This window comes from Pseudonaja textilis, chromosome 18 (assembly GCF_049901715.1).
Source record: "Pseudonaja textilis isolate UNSWEBS1 chromosome 18, rPseTex1.2, whole genome shotgun sequence".
Lineage (NCBI taxonomy): Eukaryota > Metazoa > Chordata > Lepidosauria > Squamata > Elapidae > Pseudonaja > Pseudonaja textilis.
This window is the reverse complement of record NC_142007.1, coordinates 165,939-178,347: the sequence shown is the minus strand read 5'-3', so window position 1 is coordinate 178,347 and position 12,409 is coordinate 165,939. Positions and strand designations below refer to the sequence as shown.

The following is a 12,409-nucleotide window of genomic DNA, read 5'->3' as shown; positions in this document are numbered from 1 at the left end:
CGTAATTTGAGGTCTATTTTCACCCCGTTTTCCCCCCCCTAGAGTGATGGGGGACGCAGAATAAGATATTTTCCCCGAGTGCCTTCGACAAAAGCTCCGGCTGTCCCTTTAAAGGGCGGGTTACAATCAAGGCGCGACGTCTCCCCCCTTTAGGCCCCCTTGCAATCGCCCTATCTTTTCCAATAGAACCGAATTGAGGCGGCCGGCTGACTGCCTGCACGGGACAACCGGTCGGGGCAGGGAAACTATCCAATTGCCGGGCCCGGGGAGGACGGGAAGGGAAACCTTCATCCACGAGAGAGAGAAATATCAGGTTTGAAAACGGTCAGCTAAAAGTGTATTCGAGCGGGGCAGGCAATCGGATAGACACCTCCTTGCAAGGGGCCTTTCTCTCCAGCAGCCTCGAGCGTCGAAAGAAGTCCTATGAGGGGGAAAGGCAGCAGCTGTGAGGTTGCCTGGCGTCGCTCATAATCCACTTTTAAGGCCAAAAAGGGGGAAAAAGGCATTTTTAGAGGCGAGGCTCCCCATTTGCAAAGCGATACTTCTTTTGCTTGAGCCAGAGCCGCTTCTGCCGCCCCTGGGCATGAGGTTTTTTCTTTTGCAGGTGCGACTATCAAGTCGAAACTGCCATTTTATTTTTTGGGGCGGGGTGCAAAGCTGCAATGAACTGGGCCAGAACCCGCCAGGGCTTCGGGGCCAAATAGAGGTAAGTGAACAGCTTGCATGCACAGGGCAGCCTTTCTTAAAAAAAGGGGGTGGTGGTGAAGGGAAATTAAAAAAAAACTTCAGAGAAGGGGGGGGGGACCCACAAGGGAGGGAAACCATGATTGACTTCGAAGAAAGGTTAGACCCAGAAGGATGGAGGCCAGAAATGGAAGTTTTCCATGGCAAATGCATTAAGCGCCCTTATTCTATCCTATCCTTTATTCTGTTCTATTCTTCTTGGTGTTCTGTGTTGTGTTGTGTTGTGTGTTCTGTTCCTACTCTACTCTAATTCTACTCTAATTCTAATTTACTCTACTCTACTACTCCTACCCCACCCCATTCTATTCTATATTCTATTCCTAATTCTATTCCTATTCTGTTCTTCATTTATCCTATCCTATCCTATTCTTCATCCTTTTCTATTCTATTCTAGTTAGTTAACCTGGGTTAAGGGTCTTGTGAACGCACAGCCCAAGTGGCTCGGTGCTTGGCCATGCCTGCCATAAATTGCCTCCACTGTGGCCTTAGCAGGCTGGCTGAAAACTAGTTCATTGTGGTTTCAGCCCATCCTAGCTTTATGGAATGCATGGATCCAATCTGGGTTTGCTGCCCAGGTGATAAACCATTTGGCTTTTTTTAAAAACACCTTTGTGTCTAAAGACTGGATTTCTGGGGGTGCCACCCCCCCAAATCTTCAAAGGCCTTTGTCCTTTGCCCAGTGCCCCACAATCCCAATTTCTCCTTGTATGCTGTTGAAAGCCACCCGTGCAGGTGCCTTGAGCCAATCTCTGCATGCCAAAAAAAAGGGGCTTCCTGGTTGGTTTTGACCTCTTTATTTCTCTTTTTAAATGCTCTGGCTTCCAAATTTCTTCCCGCTTCCCTCCTCACTCCGTCCCTTTGCGTGTCCCTCTCCACCCCTCAACAAAACCAGACAGAGATTCCCTTCTCATCCTGTTTTAGATCCTGTAGATCTCTCACAGGATTGCACTGGTTCTCCCTCCTTTCTCTGAATCGGGGTTATTTCCAGCACAAATCGTTCCCAGGGAACCATGGCCCAAAGAACCTTTTTATGAGATCCCTGGTAAAGAGCCCAGGTTGGGGGGAAGTAATAGTGCTGCCCTTATCAGTTTAACATAATAAAACAAATGCGTATGATGGGGAGGGACTTGGGTGGGTTGGAGAGCAAGGGTTTTTTGTTTTTGCATTGGTAAACAACGTTTATTGCTCTGTGTGTGGTTGGCAACCATTTAGAGAGGGCCAGAAACTGCACCGTTCGAGGTGCAGGCAGTACGAGGTGACCTGGAAGCCCCCCCTTCACCTACAAGCGTTGAAGGGTGGCAGTTCCCAGGGCCCCTTCACCTGTTCAGGTATAAGACCCAAGAAGGCACCAAGAACTCCACAGTCTTCCTCCTCTCCTCCTCCTCCCTCTTCACAAACCCCATTTCCTTCCAACACTGATGATGTTCCTTAGTTTGGTTTTGAAACGTCTACAAGGAAACCACCCACTTGGAGAGCCCCAAGGATCTCTGAGCTACAAATATTCTGATCAATATCCCAAAGTTGCTTTTCCAAGGGAGAACTGGACTTTCCTGGGGTTTCTTTGAAGATGTTTCACTTCCCATCCAAGAAGCTTCTTCAGCTCTATCGACGTCTTATCGATACCTTCTCTCATTCTCCACTTGGAGGTTGAGTCCCTTAAAGTTTGCCCCTCCCTCTTCTTCCCATCAAGCTTCCCATCCTGCAGGGGCCACGCGTAAGGCTTTAAATCCCGTGGCCTGTACCACGCAGGCTCCTCCTTAGTGCCAGGGCTGTCAACTCCTCTGTGCTCTGGAAGAAAGGTTGCATTTTAGCTTTTCTTTTTGAAATGGTTTGCACCCTCCACTTGGTTCGGCTCTCGGCCTTGTGCTCAAATCCTCCCAGGTGCTTCATTTGCTTTCCTTGCTGTTTTTCCTCCAGGTAGCCAAGAGGTGGGCCGGATGTTGCATACAGCCAGTTTCCCAGCGGCTTCCCCAGTGCAACCTTCCTCTTGCAGAGCTTCGCCCAACCCTCCACCGGAAGCGTGGCCTCGTCCCCCTACGGAGGGAAGCTTCTTCCCAGCCGGGTCTCCCCCCAGCAGGAAAATGGGACCTCTCTCTCTTGGAGGCTCTGAGCGATGCCCCCAAGCCCCCTTCGTGACGCCTGGATTCTCCACCGTCGGGCATCTCACTGAAGAAAGAAGTTCCCTCCCAAAAAGAGGCCTGTGGAAATCTGCTAAAATATTCGTATTGGGGGGAGGAAATAAAGACTCGGCGGGATGGGGTTTTAAAAGTTATTTATGAGGAAGACACACTTGGAGAAGGAGAAACAGCTCTGCAAACCAGCCATGGAGGGTCAAGGACCCCCCCTCTTCCTTTTTTGCAGGGGGGGGACACCTCCATGGCTGGAACCGGTACAGTGTTCTTTTCTTGTGGGGGGAGGTCTATGCATTGCTAGCAGCTTTTGAGACCGACAGTGATCCAGTGTCCAAACTCCATGTCCTTTTTTAAATTTTTATTTTTATTTGGATGGTAGAGCACAGCCTCTGTCTGTGGGGCGATCTTCTTCCCTTTTTTTCTTTCTCTCCTTTGACTTCCTATGTGTTTCTCTCTTTGATGGGCATCATTGGTTGGTTTGCTCGCTCGTTTGTTTCCATCCTGGCCTTTCTGGGCATTTGGTTGACTTGGGACTCCCGTCCTTCCGAGGTCGGTAAAACGAGGACCCGGATTGTTTGGGGGGTGCAATGCTTTGCTGACTCTGTAAACCGCTTAGAGACAGCCTTAAAAGCCCTGTGAAGCGGCATAGAAGTCTTTTCAAGTGCTATTGCAACTTAGAGGCTGCAGGGAGGCCCATCAGTCGCGGGTTTGGCTGCCTGGGAATTGTTGGGAAGGAGGCAGAAAGGAAGCAGGAAGGATATTGTGCTTGGGGGAATGGGGGTAACCCATTGCTTCCCTTCTGGAAGTCTCTGTGTGTGTGTGGGGGGGTCCTTGGTGCTCTCTGAGCTTGATTTTCTTGCAGACGTCTCATTACCCAATTAGGTAACATCATCAGTGCAGTGAGGATGGCACTGATGTTACCAAGCTGGGTGATGAAATGCCTGCCAGAAAACCCAAGTTTGGAGAGTACCAAAGACCCCACAGTTCAACCCTGAGCTGTATTCTCCTCTGTGTGTGTGTGTGTGTGTGTGCGCGCGCGCGCACATACAATACACAGGTATGCTCTGTTTTAATTGGCTTTTGTGCCCAAAGGATGCAGTGTTTTATTTTAAGGCAGGGCAGCCTGGGTGAGGATACAGAATTGCACTTTCCCTGGTATCCACACTCAGGCGACCAACATGGAGCCCTTGCCAGCTTTCAACCTCTGTGTGTGTGTGTGTGTGTGTGTGTGTGTGTGTGTGTGTGTGTGTGCATTTGTCCAGTTTGGGGCGGGGAAAAGAATGCAGGGGCCAAATTTTGAAGACACCCCTGTGGTGTCTGTGTTTGTTCCCTCCCCTGGTGCATTAATCCAAGATAGCTCTGTTGGTACCTTAGCTTCTTGCTAAAAGCATCCCAAGGCTTTCCAGCAAAGCAGTTCAAATAACAATAAAAAACAAAAAAGACTCTGTTTGTAAAACAGGTTGGGTGTCGGGGTGCGTCCTTCAGAACTTAGAATTCCCTTTTTTGGGTGGGTGGGGAGACTAATATTAAAGTATTGGTGGGTAAACAGCCCAGCTTCTTAGATGAAATCCTGGCCTCATCAGCCAGCAAAGGGGTAAGTATGAAATAAAAGTGCGACCAGTTGTGGGAACCACCAGATGGCAAGGAGGACAACGAGGACAGGTGAGAACAGGTAAGTAGAGGTAAGTAGAGGGCACAGGTGCTGGGAAGATGGGGGGGGGGCAGGCAGGCCTTAGCCAGAGTGGGTTGGCAAGAGCCCCCCAAGAGCTGGCCTGCCTGCAGCCCCCATCTTCCCAGCATTTCCCTCCCTCCTCTTGCCCCTCCCCATCTTTGGCCTCAAGGGGGGGACCGAGGTAGGGAGGGGCAGGCCCTGGGTGCCCCCCTTCCAGGTCTGCAGGGTTGGGGTGGCCCCTGCCATCTTCCCAGGGCCATCACCTCTTCTTCCTCCCCCCCCTTCCCCAGGAGGGCTGCTGGGGGCTAAGTGGAGGTGGGGAGAGGAAGGCTCTTGGGAGGATGTTAGAGGCTGGCTGGGGAGGGGCTCTTTGCCAACAGCCCCTCCCCTCCCCTTCCCAGCTCCCCTGGTGCCAGGCAATGGGGGGAATGGGAGGTCCTGGGTTGGAGGGTGGGGAGATTGGCAGGCCAGGGGCAAAGGCCTCCCCTGAAAAGCCGGGGAGAGCCTGCCAATCCCCCCCCACCTCTCTGGGCCTCCATTTCCCTGCTGAGTCTCTGCCAGCATGGCACCAAGGGGCTGGGAAGAGGAGGGGGCAAGGAGCCCCTCCCCAGCCAGCCTCTGACCTCCTTCCAGGGCCTGCCTTGCCCACCTCCTCCAGCAGCCCTCCTGGGGGGGAGAAGAGAGGAAAACCCTGGGAAGATGGGGAGGGGCCTCTCAGCCCAGTAGACCTGGGGGGGGCACCCAGGGTCTGCCCCTCCCTGGTCCCCCCCTTGGGGCCATAGATGGGAGGGGCCAGAGGAGGGAGGGAAATGGAGGGGAAGGGGTGGGGGAAGGGTGGGGGAGGGGGTTGGGAGGAGGGGGTGGGGTGTAGGTGGGGAATGAAACACTCATGATGGTAGGTGGGGAATGAAACACTCATGATGGTAGAAGAGACAAACTTTATTAAAGTTCAAAAAAACAAGCAATACACCCCCTTTACTCCCAGCCCACCCACCCCTCCCCTGACCCCCCCCCCCCCCCCACCCCCCCACCCCCCCCCACAACCCTCCCTCCCACCCCCAACCCTCCCCCCACCCCCACTTGGCTTCAGTCCTGGCTTAAAGGGGCCCAGGGGAGGGAGGTCCTGGGAAGGGGGGGCTATGTGCCCCCTCCTCCCAGGTCCCCCTCCCCCCAGGCCCCTTTTGGGCCAGGATTGAAGCCAAAGGCATTGAGGAGGCCCATGGGACATGGGGTGGGTGTGATGGGCCAGGGAACGGTCTCCCAATGTCCCTTGGCTTGGAGCGGCCAAACTGCCACCCTGAGAGCCCAGGACATTGGGCAGCCGCTCTCTGCCCAGCCCCCCCTGCATCCCAGCCCCCTCTCTCGGCCTCCCCCAGCCCCCACCAACCCTCCACTTCAACCGTGGCACAAGAGAAGCTGGCAAGAGAGGCTCTGGGGGTGCCCTGGGGGGCTTGGATGCCCCAGGCCTTCCTAGGGCCTCATTGCCAGCCTCCCTGATGCCATGGCTGGCTCCCAGCCTTTCTCCCCCACCCTCCTGAGGGTGACCCACCATGCATAGAGATGTTCTCTGTGCACCCATTGCTATAAGTAGGCATGCACAAATGTGTATTATTTGAAATTAAATTCCAAGATTTGGAATAAATTGTGCACACCTGCTTAGAACAAGGGGAGGAACTGCAGACTTGACTCACCTGGGTTTTCTGGCTCACCTGCCTAGTTGCTGGGAAGATTGGGGGAGGGAGCATGCATGACACCCAATGAAGCACAAGGAAGACCTTACACATAAAAAGGTTTCAACTTTGACAAGTTTTAAGTTGTGCAGGCTTCGAACTAGAGCTGAAGTCCACCCACCTAAGTTGGCCTTGGCCATGGCCAAGAACCCCTGGAGACCCTAAAATGGGGGTCTTCAAACTTGACAGCTCTAAGACTTGTGGACTTCAACTCCCAGAATTCCTCTTCCAGTTGTGTTAGCTCAGGAAATCTGGGGGTTGAAGTCCCTTGATCTATCTCTATCACCTATCAATCATCTATATCATCCCTCTATCCTCTATATCAGAGCTCTTCAAATTTGACAGCTTTAAGACTTGTGGACTTCAACTCCCAGAATTCATGTTCGCTCAGGAATTCTGAGCCAAGCTTTGCTGGCTGAGGAATTCTGGGAGTTGAAGTCCACAAGTCTTAAAGTGCCCAAGGTTGGGGACCTCTGCTCTAGGGCATCCTATGGAAATAGGATTCTGTCCTGTGTGTGAACAAACAGAATCCAGAAGAACTGGAGACCCAACACCTGCAGGGCCTGGCACTTGTCCCAAGTCCCAGATTTCTGAACACAGAACTGAGAAGAATTGGGGGCCACCCCCAAGTGAAGGCATGGAGCTCTCTGGTCTCCAAAGAATGGTGAACTTCAGTTTCCAGAAGTCTCCAATCCACGGGATGGAGAACGCTGAGAACTGAATTGTGGCTACCTGGTGTCTTGGGGAGAAAGGGGACATCTTAAGCTTCTCTAGCCGCCATTGCTAAGGATTGTGGGAGCTAAAATCCCTCCCTTTGAAAGTTGCACCTTTCAATGGATGGACTACAGCTCCCAAAACTCTTAACCCCTCCTGCAGAATTCTGGGAGTTGAATGGAAGACATCTACTGCCTTCCACTCTGGAGGACTCCAATTCCCATAATTCTGAGAGTTGAAGTCCACTCTTCTAAAAAGCCAATTGGCTTTCTGAAAGCAAGTCCAGCCTACTTGGTGGTAGGTATAGATGACCCTCTTAGATTAGGGTTTCCCACCCTTAGCAAGATGTGTGGATATCAACACCCAGGATTCCCCAAACCAATTGGCTGGGGAATTCTGGGATTTGCAGTCCACACACCTTCAAGTCTGAAAAATGCTGACCTAAGTTCTTCCAACACCTCAACTCTGTCCTACCATCTGAACTCTGCACAATCCTACCAGATAAACACTCGTGGTCCTAAAGGCTCACAACAGCCATGATTCCTTGACCCTACCAGCCACAGCTTAAAACTTACCACTTAAATTTACCACTTAAGGGCTCTTGGGCCTCAAGCGTATCTCCACAAACACCAAACATTGTTAGCCAAGCTGAAGACTTAAGACTCCCTTCACCTAACTTGCAAATTACAGAGATATCCTGGCTACCTTGGGGATGCACTCACAACCAACAATAAGACTTGCTAACTCCTTATCCACTCATGACCAACAATACTCCTTGTTCTAAACCTGATCTGTCCAGTGACCTCAAGCAACAAGTGTGTGTGTGTTGGGGGGGGTCTCAGTTCCTGGTGGGCACCACACAGGCGGCGAAGAAAGGCGTGCGTGGGTCACAATGCAGTAAAAGCCGCAGGGAAAAACGTTTCTCCATCGGGATCTGGCCGTTTTGCCCGCTGCGGTTTCGGTGCAGAGCGATCCAGACCTCCGAAAGAAATGCACAAGAGGCTGTTTTTACAAGCCGAGAACTGACACACACAATCCCTTCCCATACAGAAATCAAAATAGGGGAATTGGGGGGAGTGGGGGATTCAAAGCATGCATTGTGCTGCCAAGTCCAACTCTTCCTGCTGTTGTCTGGTCCCAAGAGTTTTAAATAAGGTCACCTGCACGACAAGAGCCAAGCCACAAAATGTGGTGGCACGTTGGTCTTCCATCTCTGCGTCTCCAGCGCTGGGTGGGTGGGATTGGCCTCCAGAAGAGGAAGGGGCAGCATTGAAGGCTGGCCTGGCTTTTTTTTTTAAAGAAGGTTTTGTTTTGAGATGGTTTTAAGAACCCCCATTATTATTATTCTAAAGAGGCAGGGTTTTTTTCCAGCCATTATGGCCTTTTTAGGCTCCCCCGCTGGAGGATAAAATTATCTGGCATTTCCCTCCAGTGCATCAACTCGGCTTCAGGACCAGCTGGAACAATGCAGCCCCTTCCTCAGCCTTCCACAAGTGGCAACAGCTGTCCAGTTACACCCCCCAAAATCTGTCCATCCATCAGTCTCCATCAGAAAAATCCAAGTCTTCCACCACGTCCTCTTCTCCTCTTGCCAGCCGTTGCAATTCTGCCGAGGCAGCGGTTTCCGACGTTGGTGGCTCCGTTGGGGCACGGCCCTCTCGCCTCCTGGAGAAGGAAGGAAGAAAAACAGGGGTGTCAAAGGGGAGAGGAGGGGGCACAAAAAGGGTGCTAATTAAAGGATCGTCTGCAGGGCGCAGGAGGGGGCGAGATGGAAATGGGGAGATGGGCAGGATACAAGTTTAATAATAAGTAAAGCAATAAATAAACCAAAGCACCTGGGTGTTTACAATGGGGATGAAGGATCAAGGAGAAGAACATTTTTATTTCCCTTTCCCCCCATTTTGTTGGGGGTGGGGGGAACAACAACTCTGTAAAGGCCTCCAAAACTCACATCCTAGAAATAAGGGGGGGAATTGGGCTCCTCTCCAAACGTTTCTGAATGAGCTGTTGCAATCTATGGAGTTGAATTTAGATGCATGCTCTTCCCTCTTAAAATGGGCTAGGGTATTACTTCTTGAGCACATGGAAGGGGGGGTCCTTTTGGGGTTGGGACCCTCCCCACAAACCCTCTGGTCTGCCTCTGCATTCTTCTGTGGGAGACCCACTTTGTCAAATCAAGTTTTCCACCTTCCCATCTGCCCCAAAGAGCTGGACCTGCAGATCTTCTCATGATGGTCTAGAAATCTAAGGGGGTGACCTAGAACTATGGGGGTTTATCAACCTGCCCACCCCAGAGAGGGGGAAAGAGAGAGAGAAGGAGCAGGGGAGAACCCAAAGGGTCTTGGGAATGGCTGAGGAGCACCAGAATGAAGGAGAAACATACATATGCACCCATCCTGTGCAGACCTTGACTATGCCAGAATGGGCAAACAAGTGGCAACTTCAAATCTCAGCAAACAAATGCTCTGTCTTACATATTGGTAAACAAAAATCACAAAATAAAATGCAAGCTGAATAGTCAAGACCTTGTTGATGACTCCCACTATGTCAAGGACCTTGGAGTACTCATCTGTAATCATCTAAGTGCCAGAGCCCACTGTAACCACAAAGCCAAAAGGGCATTGAGAGTTGTTAACCTAATCCTACGTAGCTTTTTCTCCAGTAATATTGCACTACTAACTAAAGCATAGAAAACATTTGCTAGACCAATTCTCGAATACACCTCATCAGTCTGGAACCTGCACTACACATCGGATATTAATAGTCAAGAGTCCAGAGATATTTCACGAGAAGAGTCCTCCACTCCTGTATTTGCAACAGAATAACTTATGCCACCAGACCTGAAATTTTAGGCATAGACAATCTAGAACTACGCTGCCTTTGTTCTGACCTCGGTGTAGTACATAAAGTTATCTATTGCAATGACTACTTCAGGGAGGAAGAAAAAATGGAGAGAAGGTTGGTCATGGAAGAGGGAGGGAGGGAGGCATCCCTTCAAACCCCTGATTTTCTCCAGCAACATCCCCAAAGCAAACCATGTTATTCCTGAGCTCAAATCAGTCCCCTGGCATCAGGTCCGCAATCAATTTCCAACCCAGTGAAAAGATAGGAGGAAATAAGGGCCAGATTCCAAAGTGAGGAACCTGGTGAAGGAGGGGCAGCTTTCTGCCAAAACTGCAGAACCAACTGAGAGAACAAGAAAGGGTCCAAACCATTTCCGACTCTACCAAAGAGTTAAATTAAATGCCCCCCCCCCCCAAGCTCATTTTCCTTCAAAGTTATGCTTTAGGAAGCGAAGGGTAAATCAGGCACCCAGGACAGTTAAAGAAAAAACTTGATTTTTGTCCAATTTTTTAAAAAAATCAATTCTTCATTGTAAACATTTTTATTTGGGCTTCGGTTGAGCCCATTTTGGGGAGGACCAAAAAAACACACACAAAGCCCTGCAAATAAATTTCCAAATAAAATTCAACCATTGCAGGGAGGGCTTTTTTCCAAGTACCAATCTGCCCAAAGAAGTGCAAATAATATGCAGAGAAACCAGAAATCAAGAATGGAACAGAGTATGAAAGGCTGGTGTTTTTATTTTTTTTAAATTCAAAAAGGAGGTTGAGTATTTTACAGGCTGCTGGCAGTTTCACCCTCCAGGGATGCTTCCATAGCATCTCAGCTCCAAAACCTTTTCTCAGACACCAGGCACCCAGGAAGCAAATCATTACAGGTAGTCCTGGAGTTACCATGCTTCGTTTAGTGGCCGTTTACAGTTCCCCATGGCAGTGGAAAAAGTAAGGCCATTTTTCACACTTCTGTCCATTGCAACAGGTCCATGGTCCCCTGACCAGAATTCAGATGCTCGGCAACCGACTCGTATTTATGACGGTTGCAGAGTCCCCGGGGTTATGTCATCCCCTTTGGTGGCCTTCGGACAAGGTTGACAAGGAAGCCAGATTCACTTAACGAACTTACAAACTGCAGTGATTCACTTACAAATGTGGCAAGGTCGGTCATAAAATGGGGCAAAATTAACTTTATATGCGTCTCTCGCTTAAGCAACAGATATTTTCGGGCTCAACTGTTGTCATAAGTCAAGGACTTGCTATATGACATTACTTCTACTTTAAAATAGATACACTCCCTTCCCAGGCCATGTTTCCATAAGGACTGCTCATAAAACAGCCCATTTCCAAGTTTGCAAAGCTTTTCGCGCACACAATACATTTAAATCTACTTTCCAACAGGCCAAATGGTCCATAAACGGCAAAAGACAAACCACCATCCCTTGGACAAGGCCTGCAAGGAGAAATGACGCCACACACACACACCACCGTCCACCTAGCATGGGAGCTCCTGCAACCCCCCCCAGCCCCACACCTGTGCAGCCCCCTCTCTCTTCCCCCCCCCCAAGAAACCCCACCCAGCCCCAAACCCCAAACGACGCAGGCGAGCGAGCGCCGTTTTTTTCCCGGGCGCCACTCCGAAGCGGCTCCGGTTGGCCAACAGAGGGAGGGGACGGGACGAAGGAGGCCTCCCTTACCGGAACCGGGCCCGGGAAACCCTCCAGGCTCTGCCCGAGTTCCACCGTCCTCGTGGCCGTCGCGGAAGGCAGCAAGAGGCCGCTCACAAGCCGCGAAGACGCCTCTCCAACCGCCACCGCCCAGCACCTGCGCCGAAGGCCGGGCACGCCTGCGCAAGGCGCACGTGGCTTGCGGAGTCACGTGCCCGGGAGTGCGTGGCTTTGCGGCCATGTGACGGGATGGGCGCGGCCGGGGGTCACGTGCGGGTGGGCGTGGCTTGGCGGCCACCTCGCGGGGAGGGCGCGGCCTGGTGGTCACGTGCCAGTGCGGGCATGGCTTGGTGGCCATGTGACGGGGTGGACGTTGCCTGGTGGTCATGTGGCTGAGTGGGCGATTATGCATATTTCTATTAACCGTTGCGATTCCTTCCCTCCGCCTGCAATGACGCAAAATGGCCACGAGATGGCGGGCTATTATTGTTCTTTCCTTCACCTGCCATGCGCAAAATGGCCACGAGATGGCGGGATATTATTATTCAGTTCTTTCCTCCACCTGCCATGCGCAAAATGGCGGGATATTATTCAGTTCTTTCCTCCACCTGCCATGCGCAAAATGGCCACGAGATGGCGGGATATTATTATTCAGTTCTTTCCTCCACCTGCCATGCGCAAAATGGCCACGAGATGGCGGGATATTATTAAATTCTGTCCGCCACCTGCAATGACGCAAAATGGCCACGAGATGGCGGTCTACTATTGTCAATGCAATTTCCCCTAGACTTTGAAAACCGCGGTTTTCATGTAATTTATCGTCACCCCGTTTTCCCCCCTAGAGTGATGGGGGGACTCAGAGTAAGACCCCTCGTCGGATTTCGCCACATCTATAACCTGATTATTTTTATGT

General features: G+C 51.1%; 1 long non-coding RNA gene across 1 annotated transcript; it reads right to left on the bottom strand.

Annotated features, from left to right (window-relative positions):
• Nucleotides 1–5,744: 5,744 nt before the first annotated feature.
• On the bottom strand, nt 5,745–11,695 carry LOC148124437 (uncharacterized). The gene is made up of 3 exons (XR_015739884.1): nt 11,527–11,695; nt 6,622–8,657; nt 5,745–6,469 (listed from the first exon to the last, which is right to left on the bottom strand). It is a non-coding gene; the product is annotated as an uncharacterized LOC148124437 (long non-coding RNA).
• Between the last annotated feature and the right edge of the window lie 714 nt (nt 11,696–12,409).